We start from the raw sequence: 13,992 nt of genomic DNA on the forward strand, positions 1-13,992 counted from the left end.
CGGAGTCCGTTTTAAGTTTGCTTAGGATAGAAAATCTACTTGTCAAGACGTCTACAGGGAAATAAATACACAATCAATAAATGCACAAACAACAAAATAAAAAAGAATAAAATGTAGTAGAAATGAAACCTATAAACGGCAGCCCCGTCACTACTAGTGAAGGGATCGGGCAACTTTCCTCCTTCTGAGCCTCACTGGGCTCCTCGGAATAATCTGGAAAACACTTCCTGCCCCAATGCTGTCCCGGGACTTCAGCTTGTGTCACGTGGGTAAAATGGTCCCTGCAGGCGAAGGCCCAGGGCTGGTGTGAGGCGGCGGGCGGTCTGGGGAGAGCGCCGGGGCGGCCTGCTGACCGCGCTCAGTGCTTGTGTCCTGAGCCCAGCTGGACAGGGGTGCAGCCCGGAGAGGGAGGCGGGTGCCCCAAAGGGCAGGCGCTGCCTTCGAGGTCAAGGACAGCCCACCACGGCTCTGCCGGCCGGCCCCCTCGCCTCAACTTCCAGAATTGGGGGCCGGAAACGTCTGGGCTCTGCACCTGCCCTGACATTTTGTGCGCCCGACCCTGGCGCTCTCCGCATGGGCCTCTCGGCCGACGGCAAATCTCTTAAACAAGTGGAATTTACAAGAAGTTTTAGCCCAGATTTAACTGCAGAGTTTCCGGATTTTCTCTCCAGCAGCAAACCTTCTGGATGCCTCTGCCCGCGCCTGTGGGCCGGCGGTGTCTTCCCAGGGACTGCGGGGGAGTCAGCACGACGTCCCTCCCGGCCCGCAAGGGTCTGTGTCGACAAGGGCCAGGCTCGCCCTGGCTTTCTCCACTTTGCTGCGCGACAGCAGCTGATTGGGGAAACCTGGAGACAAATGCTCCCGGGGGCTCCATGTGACACGGCGCTCTGTCACAGCGGGCGCTCACTCCAGCTCGCTTCTCGCGCCCTCTCCTTCTTAACCTTGACGAGACAGGGCCTCCCGCGCGCGGTCTGGCCTTCCAGTAGACGGCCCACTGGAGGACAATGAATTTTCTCTCTGGGGAGCCCAGATGTTGCCAGAACACTGCAGAAATTCAAGGCAGGGAGAAAAGACAGAGATTTTATCCAAACTCAAGAGTCCTCACTAGCAGGCTGAGACATGATGCGCTGTCTCTTAGAAACTGGAAAAGGCACTGCCCACAGAGCCGGGAAACGTGGGGCCACATTTGAAATAACCCGGACAGCGTGGCCTTAGATACATGTCACGTAAGGACCCTGGGATGACAGCTCGGGACACGGCTGCAGGTGTAAATGATGGAGGGGCCTCCAGCTCCCTCGGCAAATACCCCTTTCCTTCGGGACAGGTCCTGGGGCAAGCCAGGGCCACACGTGAAGCGAGGTCACCCCAGCGGATGGGGCAGCTGTGCACGTGTGTGTGACAATGGGGCGTCAGATCAGGGACTCCCGGAGGGTCAGAGGAGGGAGCCCCGGAGCCAGGACGGAGCCTCACTGTCCAGCCTTCTCCAAGGCCACCCGCACAGTTGGACCCTGGATGGAAAAGTCTGGAATGATCGGACTGAAGACCACGGAGGCCTCTGGGACCGTGGATGCTGGAATGTGAACGCGTGAGGAGTAAAATTCGGGGAAACCATGAGCACAATGGGGCCAACACATGGTGTTGAGCTGTGAATGTGAACGTGAACGATCTCCCCCGGGGGACAGGGTCCCGTGGCCAGAAAGGAGCGAGGCAGGGGTGGCCCAACGCTCCCGCCTGGGGGATGATCTGGGACGTCCCAGAGACCCTGGGGACAAGCACGCCCGCGGGGCACACATTCCCGGGTCCCTCAGTGAGTCTCCTGCTTCTCGGGGGAGGCAGATCTGAGGACCTCCTGCCCCTCCTGGCCTGCCAGGCGCTGCCAGGGCTCCCACACAATGTCTGCAGCTCCGACCCTTCTGCCCCTTTGGACCCGACCTGGAGGAGATGATTAGTGGCAGCACTTAGCACCCCCTTCTCCCTTCCTGCAGAACGCGGGGCTCCTCTAACAGATTATTGCATCAAACATCTGAGTAACCAGCACGGGTCTGCCTGCGGTTGGTTAGGGTTCTCCCAGAACCATTAACGCCCACATGTTCCAAACCCAACGTTTGCACAAATCAGACTCGCATTGGAGATGTTGTGTGCTGTTCCCATGGCAACCTTCTCCCCCACCCCACCGTCACCACCACTCCCTGGTTTTAAGCTTAATTCTGTAAAAACATGCAATTCAGCTGGCAGGAGCTTTCAGATTTAAATATAGAGATTGGATGAAATTGGAGTTGAAGCTGTGTTTGAATCCAGAGCGCACGGAACGAACAAAATCTGATAATGTTATGGAATGTGGGGGAAAACTGCGATGGGAAGGTAGAGCCCCGGCAGATACTTTCTTCATGTCAAATTATACTTGATTTAGCTTTAGTTCTTGGAATTTCATTAACATGTGTGCTAAGACATCTTTAAGGGGGAAAATTAGTTTGGATTTTTTTTTTTTAAGTGAGACTCTGTTCTGTTTGCATAACTCGTTTTTCTGTTTCCGTCTCTGGTGGGACGCCCGCAGACTGCAGATACAGCCTCCTTTGGTCCTGAAAGATGAGTTGACCTCGGGACACGCTTTGGTCATTGAATGGAGTGGGACAGATGTGCAAATCCTGATCTGGTCTTGAGAAGCCATGCAGGCTTCAGTTTTTACTTTGGGACACGTGGGAGCACCAGCAGCCACTGAGGAAGCTCCCACTAACCTCCAGGCTGAGGAGGGACCCGAGGCCCGGCCGCCCTAGTCCTGTGATGAGACCACGAGCTGCAGAAACGATTGTTCTTTCACGCTGAGCTCTCAGGTGTTTTGTACAACAGAATGCTAACTGCTGCACCGTCCAACAATGAAGCATTAGACAAAACAAAACCCTGCTATTCCTCTTTTTAATGCGGGGCGTTGAATGGTTTCTTGGTGAACAGGGAGCATTGCTCGACACGCCATCCCATGGCGTTCAGATCCCCCGATCTTCCATGCACTGGCTTGCTCCTGTCTCTCTCTCCACACGAGCTGGCATGCGGGTCCTCCAAGCCAAGCCCTCCCAAGAGACTCAGAGCTCCCGCTGCCCCCAGTGCCTTTGCTGATCTGAACATGGAGTGGAGATGGACCCCAGGTCGAATTCAGGCATGTTCCTCCAGGTGGTTTTGTATGGGCTGCTATGGTCTCAGATTTGCCCTCCCAAACGGTGCTTTGGAACTCATGAAATAGCAGCAAAATGGACAATTGCACGTGCACACGGCGCTTAGTAGGAACGTCTGTTTGTGGAATGAACAGCGGCGGTGTCTCTGGCCCTTGGCACATGCATGCTGGGTGCAAGCAGAAGGGAGGCCAGGCTGGGACCAGAGAGCCTTTCGGGCTGTGGTCCACTGCCCGTGCCTGCTGAGCTGGCCGGCTGCGGCTGGCCTCCGGCACGTGTGTGATGGGCGACAGCCCTTGCCGTGTCATCGTGAGCAACCCGGGGAGAGGTATCTTTAAATGCTAAAGACAGTTGCTGTTCCTTCAAGAGTTTCACGTTCGGGCGTGGCAGTGGCATGTGCACGGTCACAAACATTCCGTGGTGCGGTTTCCCCATCACACACTGGAATTACACACGGCTCAGCCACACCTCCGCTTGGCATCATATTTTATGTCTTTCCCATGGAAATGAGCCACTCTGTGGGCAAGAAAGCAGGCAAACAGCCAGGGTCTGCTCCTGCGGGCTGTTGCCTCTTAGAAACACTCGGATGGGCAATTTGGCTCCCGTACTAACAGTTTTTACTGCTCCGAACACGGAGGGCAAAAGACATTTCATATTTGTACTGCTCTGTCCAACAACCCTGCGAGGCAGATGGCATTATCCTATTGTAAAGATGGAGACACAGAGGCTCAGAGAGGGTGAGGCCCTGCCAAGGTCCCAAGGCAGCCGAGGGGGAGGCGAGATCTGAACCCCACAGAGGGAGCAGAGCAAAGCTCCGGCAGCGTCCGGTCTGGGGGTGGCTTTGCTACCAGAGCCTCCTTGCCAGAGGAGCCTGTCCCGGGGACGTCTTTTCAAAGTACTGAGGAGACTCGAACCGAGACAGGACGTGTCCCATTTGCACGTTTCATGAAAAACAACCGTTTGGGGTTGTGCAGAGAATTCAGGATCCAAACAGCCGTCTCGAAATGATTTGGTAAAGTGCATTCATGACGATCCAAAATGCTGTATGGGGATGGATGCACTGGGCAAATATTCAGGGGCGACCATACGCCATCTGCCACGGGCGCCCATGCCAGCTCATGTATTTGACATGACTGCGAGCCCCACGGCAGGAAAACGTCCCAGCAGAATTCTGTGGCGTCTTCTGTACGTTGCGCATTTCTACACCGGTCCCCAAAACGCTGAGATGTTTTTCTCACCAAATTCCAGGAAGCGATCCAGACTCACCAAAGCATGTTTAATTCACGTGGGCAACTCCCACATTTCGGTTATTTTTATAAGGCTAAGATATTATTACCGAGCGGCAGAACAGCCAGCACTAATTACCCCTCGGCTGATTCGCCTGCCTTTGTCATTAAGGCAGGAGTGACATCTTGCTAATTCTATGTTTAATCCAAGAAACAACCCCATTGCACCTGCTCTCTTTCAGGGAGGCCGGCTCCAGAAAGCGGCGGGACGTCCTCCAGTCTCGTTTGCTGAACAGCCGTGAGCCTACTGTGTGCCCGCAAACAGTTCCACCGTGAGCTTCTCCAGCCCGTCGGAAATCACTTCCACACCCCCGCGTCTGCCCATCCCCGAGGGAAGGCTGTCGTCCTACCAGGTGATGCAGACAGAAGCAACCTGAGGCGGGTGAGAGTTCTTCAAGTAAGCATTCAGTGCCTGTGATGGCAAAGCTCCGTGGTGAGTCACCGCTGCCTGGTGCCAAGGGCAGGGGTGTGGGAGCTCGGGATCACGCCCCGCGCCCCGGCAGGGACGGGGTGAATGCCAGTGTAGCCCTGAGAGTAGAGGCACCCACTTGGTCTCTATGACTCGCAGCTGCCGTCCTCCCCCACCTCCCCCTTCCCCTCCCGCTTCCCTCCTCCTCCCTCCCTCTCCCTTCCTTCTCCCCTCCCCCTCCTCAGCAGAAGCAGCAGGTAGGCTCCAAGGCTGGCTGCCCTGTGTCTCCCCAGCTAGCACCCTCCTGATCCCAGCAAGAGGTAGAATCTGACCCCTTCCCTGAGTCCGGGCTGGCCTTCTGACTTAGCTGACGGACAGAACGCCGACGAAGTGACCTGGGGACCCCGACTGAGAGAGGACGTGTCCGAGGCTCCATCAGAACCCCCCTGCCGCGTGTGCCTGGGTCTTTCCAAGCGCCCCCACCTCCCACCGCTGCTCCGACTGGGAGCAGCCCAGATGCACAGCCCCACGTGGCGTCAGTCGGCCGGAGCTGAGCTCCCAGACCACGGCGTCACTCCCCAGTCTGTCACCGGCCGCAGCCCCAGCGCCTCCGGCCGCACCTGCGTGGGAGCCCCCACCGCGGCGGCTTGTCCAGAGGGCCTGGGCGCCCTGACTGTCCTGTCACTCGGTGTGCAGATGGGCTGGGGGGAACTGCATCCAGCGCTATCCTGGTCACCCCCTGCTCTGTCACTTTGACCTCCCCAGGCCTCAGTTTCCCCCCTTGCAGAATGCAGGCGCTCGTGGCCTCAGGCTGAAGCGGCTCTGGTGAGGATTCGGTGAGGGAAGTGTGGATGGACGGACGTTCCCAGCAGACCCAGCCTCCGCGATGGTTGTCTGACTGGGCACGAGGGACCGAGGGGGCACAGGGATGCTCGCTGTGCTCTGGGGACGGACGGAGGGCAGGCTGGGAGCTATGTCCATCCTGCCTGTGTGTTCTGTCTGCGCCCCACGCGGGACACAGACTTCCCGAGCAGGGACAGACCTGCCGCTCGTGTGATTGCCAGAAACAGGCAGCATTCTGCACGTGTGCTTGGTGGCCGCCAGGACGGTGGTTATTCTCTTAAGTCCTGCTTGCTTTCTCCCGAGGGCCCCACGGCTGGCGAGGACCAGGAGTGAATCCGCCAGGGACTCCTGAGGGCCCGCACTGCGCCGCCGTCTGGGGCCAGCCTGCTTCCAGGGGCTGGCAGGACGGCCCTGCCTGTGCGTTGGGGCGGCTCCGCCAGAGCTCAGGACACATCCTCAGGACGCGCTGCGGCTGCGCACTCTCCAGGCCGTGGGCCAGACGCTGGAGACCCCGGGCCAAGCCGTGGCGCTCCGGAGAACAAGAACTTGGTCTGAACCACAGATATAAAACCAAAGCAAGCCGGCACTTGGGACGCAGCTCACGCAGCACTTCCAGATCTGTAAGCAGCTTTCCCACGCGGGCTCAGGACCGCTCCAGGCGCCCTGGCAGCGGCATCACCGACGGCACAGGAGGACCATGATGTCCGAGGATGCTGTGTCTCGCCAGCGTCCCAGCAGGACTGGCCCTGGCTCTCTGAAGCCACGTCTTTGCTTCCCCCCCAGCTCAGCCGGGACGGAACTATTAGTTGGGTGAAGACTGAGCTCCAATGCGGCCCCAAGCCTGGCGTGGGGCACGGGCGCGGGGGAGATGCCAAAAGCACACGCCCCACCCCAGGAGGGTGGTCTGGGGGGACAATCACCACCTGTGGGAAGTGCTCAGCTGAGAGCTGAGACTGGGGCCCCCACCCCGCCCGGGGCCACGAGGCTTGGAGTCAGAGGGACCACGGTGCTCTGGAGAGGCCGCCTGTGCTCACTCCCAGGGCAGGTCACGTCTCCAGGCGTGTTCTCCGGGGCCAGGTCGAGAGATGAGAAATCAGAGGAACACCAGAGCTTCCGGAATGACGAGAAATACACGTGGGCTGCTTGTCGAGCCCTGGCCTCTGTCCCCATGTCCACCATTTGACTTTTCCCTTTTGACGCTTCTCTTCCTCCAGTTCATTCCACGTTCATCCCTCTTCATCGGCGTGGGCTCCCCTTTCCCAGGCTCTCGGGTGCTGGTGTGTCCCTCTTTCCCGGGACAGCCCTCCTGACTCCCCCAGTGTCCCATGTGTCCTCCCTGTGAGAACCAGACCGCATGTCCTGGGAGCTGTGCCCCCTCCGGATCAGGGGCCCCTGACCAACACGTCTCTGCTTCCACAAAAAGTGATGCCCAGAACAAGGGCCACAACATTGCATCTTAGCCGTAAAATGGAGCTCCGAAATGGGGCTTCTTGAAGGAAAACGCGGTCGCATCTCCATCAGAGGGGAGCGCCTCTGTGCCGGACATCAGGTCATTTCTTACTTGGGCGCCTGGGGGGCGCTCGGCTGAATGAGCCGTGTCAGTGCCGAGAGGCGAGGGTAGGTGAAGGCGAGCCCTCAGGTAGGAACAGAAGTCATTCCCTAAACCCCTGCGCATGGAAGGGGGCTGAGCCCCGCCCCAAGGTGCCCGGATGTGGCCTCTCTGATGCTTCTAGAATGTGACATATTCTTCACCCAAAGAGGGAACAGGACGCGAGCAGAAGGGGGATCGTGGGGAGCAGGTGATAGGCCGAGCCCAGGGAGTCCCATACACAGCGCAGTGGGATTGTAGGTCTGGGGCACGTCTGGAACCCCAGAAATGCTGGCATGCCTGCCGTGGCCAGAAAGCAGTACACGGTAGCCGTTGCTGAACTTTAAATGCTCTGGATAATAACAGAACATTGTACTTATCGAACACTGAAGTGGGTTTGAGTACTGTCATAAAATCCAAGAAAATAAAGGAATACTTGATTCTTCATTAAATCCTAGAACGGTCTGACTCTGGGATAAGTAGTTTGAGGACAAATAAAATCAACCATCCAACCGACAAATATTTTCCATGTAGAGATGAGGAAAGTGGGCAACTGGGTGAATTTAACCCAATTAAGCAATCACATCCAAAGGCATAGATGTCTAAATTGAGCCCAAACCTACCATAGAAAGATTCTTAATAATATTGTCCGAAGTTTTGCTTAATAAATGCTTTTTGAATGAACAGAGAAGTCAACAGACAGCAAGCTAAAGGCTGGTGTAGAAGGTGATACGTGTTGCACGCTGGTCGGGCGCGCAGGAGAGGACATGCACCACGGGACAACTGGGTGAGGACCCCAGGGGACTGCAGTGAGCAGTGGGCCCTTGGAAAAGCTGACGTTAAACAGGAATGGGGATAAAGGTCGAAACTGGAGTCTGGACACGAGGACTTGCCCACGATGTGATGGGGCATCACCTCTTTCCAGCAGCTCTGGTGTCAGGGGCCCAGGAGGCGACCGTGACTGCAGGTGCAATAGGAACCAGCAGTCTGGACACACACACACGTGCACACACACACACACGCACGTGTGCCTATGCACGCACACACAAGCACACACACGTGCACACACATGCATACACACATGCACATGTGCCCATGCACGCACACACAAGCACACGCATGTGCACNTGGTGTCAGGGGCCCAGGAGGCGACCGTGACTGCAGGTGCAATAGGAACCAGCAGTCTGGACACACACACACATGTGCACACATGCACACATGCACGTGTGCCTATGCACGCACACATAAGCACACACACGTGCACACACATGCATATACACACGCACATGTGCCCATGCACGCACACACAAGCACACGCACGTGCACACACATGCATACACACATGCACGTACACATGCACGCACACACAAGCACACACACGTGCACACACATGCATGCACGCATGCACATGTGCCCATGCACGCACACAAACACACGTGCACACACATGCATACACTCATGCACGTACACATGCACACGCACATGTGCACACATGCAACATAACGTAAACACACAACGGGGACCAGAGGTGAGCTCCATGCCCATCAACACAGGTGAGGGTCGGTGGACACAGGGATCTCACCTTGTTTGCAAGGAGAATCCAGCTGGAGGAACTTCTCCCAGAAGGTATCTTTCCGTGTCCTATCAGAGCAAAGGCTCCACGTTCTACGTCTGGAGGGAAGTGGCCTTTCAAGGAAGAGCAAACTCTCCTTCGACGCCGTGTTGTGGCCGTAAGTGTATTTACGCATCAAGTGATGGGACAGAAACCAGAGCAAGCAATCTGCTGACATTTCAGGTGGGAAACCGTACCCCTGGCCTTTTTGTTTCAGTTTGCAGACGGAAGGGTAATGCAGGCCCGCATACAGTTCTAGTCGCTCTTGCACAGGATAAATAATTCCTAGCACCACGGCCAGTCCCACGCGTGGGCCGTGGGTTATTACAAAGGTTCGGATTGAAACGGAGTGTACCTGTCCTAAGTCAGGCATGGAGTTGGGCTCCGGGCTGTTTCTGACAACCGTCAGGGGCCCACGCTGACATCTACTGAACGACAAAAGCCCCCCCGGGCCACAGAAAAGGCACATGGCACAGCTAACGCCACATGCTAGTAAGCTGAACCATGTGACGTGGCCAATACCTGACTGCTTTGGGACCCACACAAATAACACTTTCGTAGACTTTCAATGAGAAAGTAATGGAGCCACGATCCAGGCTTAGATTTTATGAATGTAAAGTTTGATTCTTGATGAGTAAATAATTAATCCTTTTGAGGAGGAATGGGGATTTTTTTTTCCTCCTTAACGTTAGCCCTTAGAGTCGTTCAGACAGATTGGCCCCGCTCCGGGCCCCGCTAACCCCTCCCAGGCAGTGGGCGTGGGATTAACAGGTGTGTGTTCTGAAGAAGGACGCAGGTGCGGGGGTGGCCGTGACCCGGTGGGGGGTCTGCGGCTTCCCCGGAGAAGGGAAGTCCCCCCTGCTATGACTTCTCATGGTCTATGTCCCGCCTATCCTCAAACTTCTGCACTGACCCCACGGTTACATGTCATTACCGGGCTACAAGCGTGACTCCGAGGTCCACATTCGCACACTGAATAGTAAAGGAGGTGGGATTTGTGTCCCAGCCTGCTTGGTTCTAAGAGTGCACATTCCTCGTCTGCCTTCCACACCTTCCACTCAGTCTCCGGACTCCCAGGTCGGGCTCCCTGATGAACCCAAGACGCTCCAGCAAGAAGAGGCGAGCGTTCCCCCGGGTGGTGAGCAGAAGTTCCTAGCGGCCCAGGGCTTGGCAGCATCCGCCCGACAGGATCTGCAACAGTCAGCCAACTCCAAACACACATGTACTATGTGCATTTCACCCACTTTACTTCCCCCAAACGCAACCCTTCTTTCAAAAGACTCCACGACAAATGCCTTCAGCAATCATCACTAACCTTATTACAGCTCCATGGTGCCACGAACCAGAGCAGAATCCAAACACAGGGCTGACCGCAATGGCTTCCTTGCAAAAGAGAGACGTGCTATTCCCGAGCCTGACACGCAGTCCCAAGGGCTGGTCTGTGAAGAACACAGTAATTGTCTGTTCCCACCACCTTGGGGGGAGACATCCACCACCTGGGCCAAGCCAGACACGGTGGGCGTGTGTGTGACGCCCCCTTCCCCCCCCCCCCNTCCCCCCCCCCCCCGCCGCCACTGCTTATCTGTAATTGATTCACAAATGCACCAACAGGGAACTCGGATGTGAATCGAGGACAGCCCTCCCGGTCCCAAGAACCCGCAGCTCCGGAGGCGGAAGGTGAAGGGTCCTGTTAGGGTTGCAGGGGCAGGTCCCACGGCGGCCCAGCACTGCGCACCCCGGGAGCATAGCCCAGAGCTTCTCCGCACCCAGCCCCCTCCTCTTTGCTGCAAAGGGGACAAAGAGCCTTGTGCCTGGTGTATGGCATATATGACACGCTCACCATCACCCTCGTGGTCGCTGGTCGTGGCGATCTTGTTATTCTCTGTTAATTTTTCTTCCAGGAATGGATGATGGCCCATTGGTGTGTCAGGCCCAACGTAGGCTTTCTGTTGAAAATGCTCTGGCGTTCAGTCCATCAAGGGCACATCTCATAACACGCCCAGGGGCAGGCGTGGCACACCGTTGGTTCTCTCCCGACATGCTGGTTCCTTCTGTCATGTCCCTGCAGACATCCAGCAGTCGCCGGCCCATCTTCCCGCCTGCTAAGGGACAGTACAGAGCACCCACACAGAACCGGTCCTGACTCTGCAAAGCTCCTCAAAGCTGGGCCCAGCCCACTGACCGGACCAAACGCATTCATCGCAGGAATTACAGATGAAATGCTGCGGACGCCTCCTCTCGCCCGTCCTTGTCCTTTGATGAAAGCAGCTCTCCTGGGAGGAGGCATCAAGCCGGCGTGGTGGGGAAATGGGAGAGAGCAGGGAGAGGCCCAGAAAGAAAGGAGCCCAAGGGAGCTGTGGCAGTGTCCCCTTCCCAGAATCAAGGGGTCTCGGACAAAAAGAAGGGACTGCTCAGAGCTTCAGGACGAGCTAAGAAGGTTGGTTCGGGGAGCCCCAGTCACAGTGCACATTGTGTGGACCCTCGTTTCCATGAAGAAGTTTCCACCAGAGCCTAGTGCAGCCTACCTCTCAGCCCTCTCCCCAAGGACGGTGGGAGGGGGGTCTGGACGCAGCATCCACGGCCCCCACGAGGCAGTGCCCTCCAAGGGGCAAGGCTGAGGTCCCTGCTCCATGGGGCCTGCCCTCCTTGCTGCCCTTGCTGTCTCCTCCGCTCCTGGCCAGTGTTCTTCTCACGTGGCAGGCTCTCCCCACCCCGAGGGCTCTGCGAAAGCATCTCTCACAGACTCCTTTTGGTTTAGAATTCACCATGAGAAACAGGTGCAGTTGGGTATCACCCCTGAACTCCAACACACTGCCTATTTCCTGGGAAAACTTGGTTACAACACTTGATAAATAGTCTGGTGTTTAGAAACCAAAGTAACAAGGTGTGTGGGGGGCATGACCTGGGGTGTAGCCAGGTGCAGGGAGGGCATGGGCGGTGGCTGGGGTCCATGGCGGCTGCTGGCTCTCGGCGCCCCCGCCGTGGTCAGCCCGGCTCTCCCGGCCTCCGCATTGCTCCTCTCAGGCACCGTGTCCACAGCCGTGTTCCAGGAACTCGGGGTCAGAGGCGAGCTGAGCACACAAGTGTGTCCCGCACCGTTCCCGCAGACACTCATCTCAGACACAGCACGTCGGTCCCTTCGGTACGGACCTGCAGACACAGCAGTGTCCCCGCAGTCTTGTGTTGGGAGAAGTAATGAACAGGCTGCAGCCCTGGAGTGTGGGGAACAGCGTGGAGGGACACAGCCGAGCCGCCCAACCCCACTCCTCCTGACGTTGTTGGGTAAACGTCTGGATCCCCGGAGGGGACGGGGCAGGGAGCACTTCCTACCGCATCCAGACTCTTGGAGGCATGTCCTACAACAGAGCCTCGGGGAGGAGGTCTGTGATCCCGAAAGCCTGGTGGATGCTTCAGTTGGGGGGGGTCGGGGGATCACAGGTGGGGCTCTTGCATCAGGAGGTAGGTGACCGTGGGTCCAAAGCCACAGCAGGAAGCCGTCGACATGCAGGCCAGGAGGCTCGGAGACGGGAAAGAACCTCGGGCAGCGGGTCAGGAAACTGGCGGGGCGTCCAGGTGAGCAGGAGAAGGCTTCGGCTTGGGGTGTCAGGTTCTGAAGGAAGAGAGGGACCCCCACGAGGGAAACTGGAGAGTACCAGGAAGGAACACCACATTTAGCTTCTCCTAAGATGGGGCAGGAAAGGGACAGTGTTTTCATCGCAAATAGGACTGAAATACTCTTTCCCTATTGCAAGAAATCAACAGAAGAAGAGAGGCAGAGACTTCACGGAAAGCACGTGGGACCCGGAGCACCCCCAAGCATGGGCGGGGGAAAGCCCCTTCCAATGCTGGGATGGCAGGACAATGGCACCGGCCTCCGAGGGGTGGATGGGCTTGTGGGGACAGCTGCTTCAGACCTGGGCTGCAGAATCCACATGCACGGGCCGGGAGGTGGGCGTGGGGAGCTGAACCCAGCAGAGGGAAGCCCCTGCAGTCGGGGGCCGCTGTGGGTGTGAGTCGGGGTCTGAGAATGGGGCCAGCAGCTCAGCAAGCAAAGGCAAGCAGGCTGTGTTTGCACACTGGATGTGTGGGGCAGCCCCGAGCTCTGGCAAGCACACCTGTCAATACAGCCCAGTCAAAGGGCAGAATCTGGCGGAGTCAGAGGGAACAGGTTCGAGAGCAGGTGCAAAGGAAGAAGGCCTCACAAGCCCACACTTCTGCTCCCGTAAGAGGGAGGACAAAAGGGACTTCAACAGCAGGTTAAAAATGTGAGAAGCTCAGGCTTCCTGGCACAAGGGCAAAGCAACAATGGAGACATTTCTCAGGGTGCAGAGAGAAGACGTGACAGCAAGAGATGGTTGGTCTGCCACCAAAGAGGCCTAGTTCACTCCAGTGACTCAGAGGCAGGGGACAGACAGCATCTGGGAAGAGCTCGTGGCTGAGGGATGGAGCCCGCGGTCTCCCGGGCCTGCGTGGGCTCCAGAAGCAGCAGCGAGAAGGCCAGTCCGTGAAGGGATCTGGCGGCGGGGACTCTGGGGCGGCAGAGACCAGCGTGGGATGCGGGCTCAGCGGCCCGCCGAGCAGCTCTGGAGCTAGAGGAAGGCGGCCATGGGGAGCGATGAGGGCGTCAGGGGCCAGGAACTCGGGCGCAACAGGGAAATGGCAACTTCGCGCTTCAGTTTAGCGGGATGGGGCAAGAGAGGTTCCTCAAGCAAGAAATGGAGGCTAAGAAGGTCGGGTTGCAGATTTTTACCCAAAGAGACTCTGCCCCATCCCCCACCCCCAGACAGGGTGACAGCTGTGATGTCACAGCCACCTTCCTGCTCACAGTTGGGCCCACCGGTCAGCACCTGCAGAGCGAGGCTGAACCCAGAATCCAGTTCTCTCTCCGGCATCCAGTTACCCGCCTGCTCTCAGGCACCTGTGAGCGGCCTGGCCTGCACCGCACGGCTCTCCCGCGCTGAGTTCCGGACACCACTCTGCTTGGGAAAACTGCCTGGAGGCTGGTGAGTGGGGGGCCGGCACTCGCTGTGTGTGTGTCTCTGCTCAGATTTACACTTTTCCTAAGGACTCCAGTGGTAGGGGACTAGAGC

The 13,992-nt window shown here is 57.5% G+C and overlaps 1 long non-coding RNA gene across 2 annotated transcripts; it reads right to left on the bottom strand.

Moving 5' to 3' along the window:
- Window positions 1-678: 678 nt before the first annotated feature.
- LOC117796433 lies at window positions 679-12,577 on the bottom strand. Of its 2 annotated transcripts, none has more exons than XR_004620951.1 (3): window positions 10,743-12,577; window positions 10,218-10,341; window positions 679-1,044 (listed from the first exon to the last, which is right to left on the bottom strand). It is a non-coding gene; the product is annotated as an uncharacterized LOC117796433 (long non-coding RNA). The 2 variants fall into 2 exon arrangements; XR_004620952.1 differs by lacking the exon at window positions 679-1,044 and adding an exon at window positions 9,466-10,093.
- Between the last annotated feature and the right edge of the window lie 1,415 nt (window positions 12,578-13,992).

The sequence above is a fragment of the Ailuropoda melanoleuca genome, chromosome 15, assembly GCF_002007445.2.
Source record: "Ailuropoda melanoleuca isolate Jingjing chromosome 15, ASM200744v2, whole genome shotgun sequence".
NCBI lineage: Eukaryota > Metazoa > Chordata > Mammalia > Carnivora > Ursidae > Ailuropoda > Ailuropoda melanoleuca.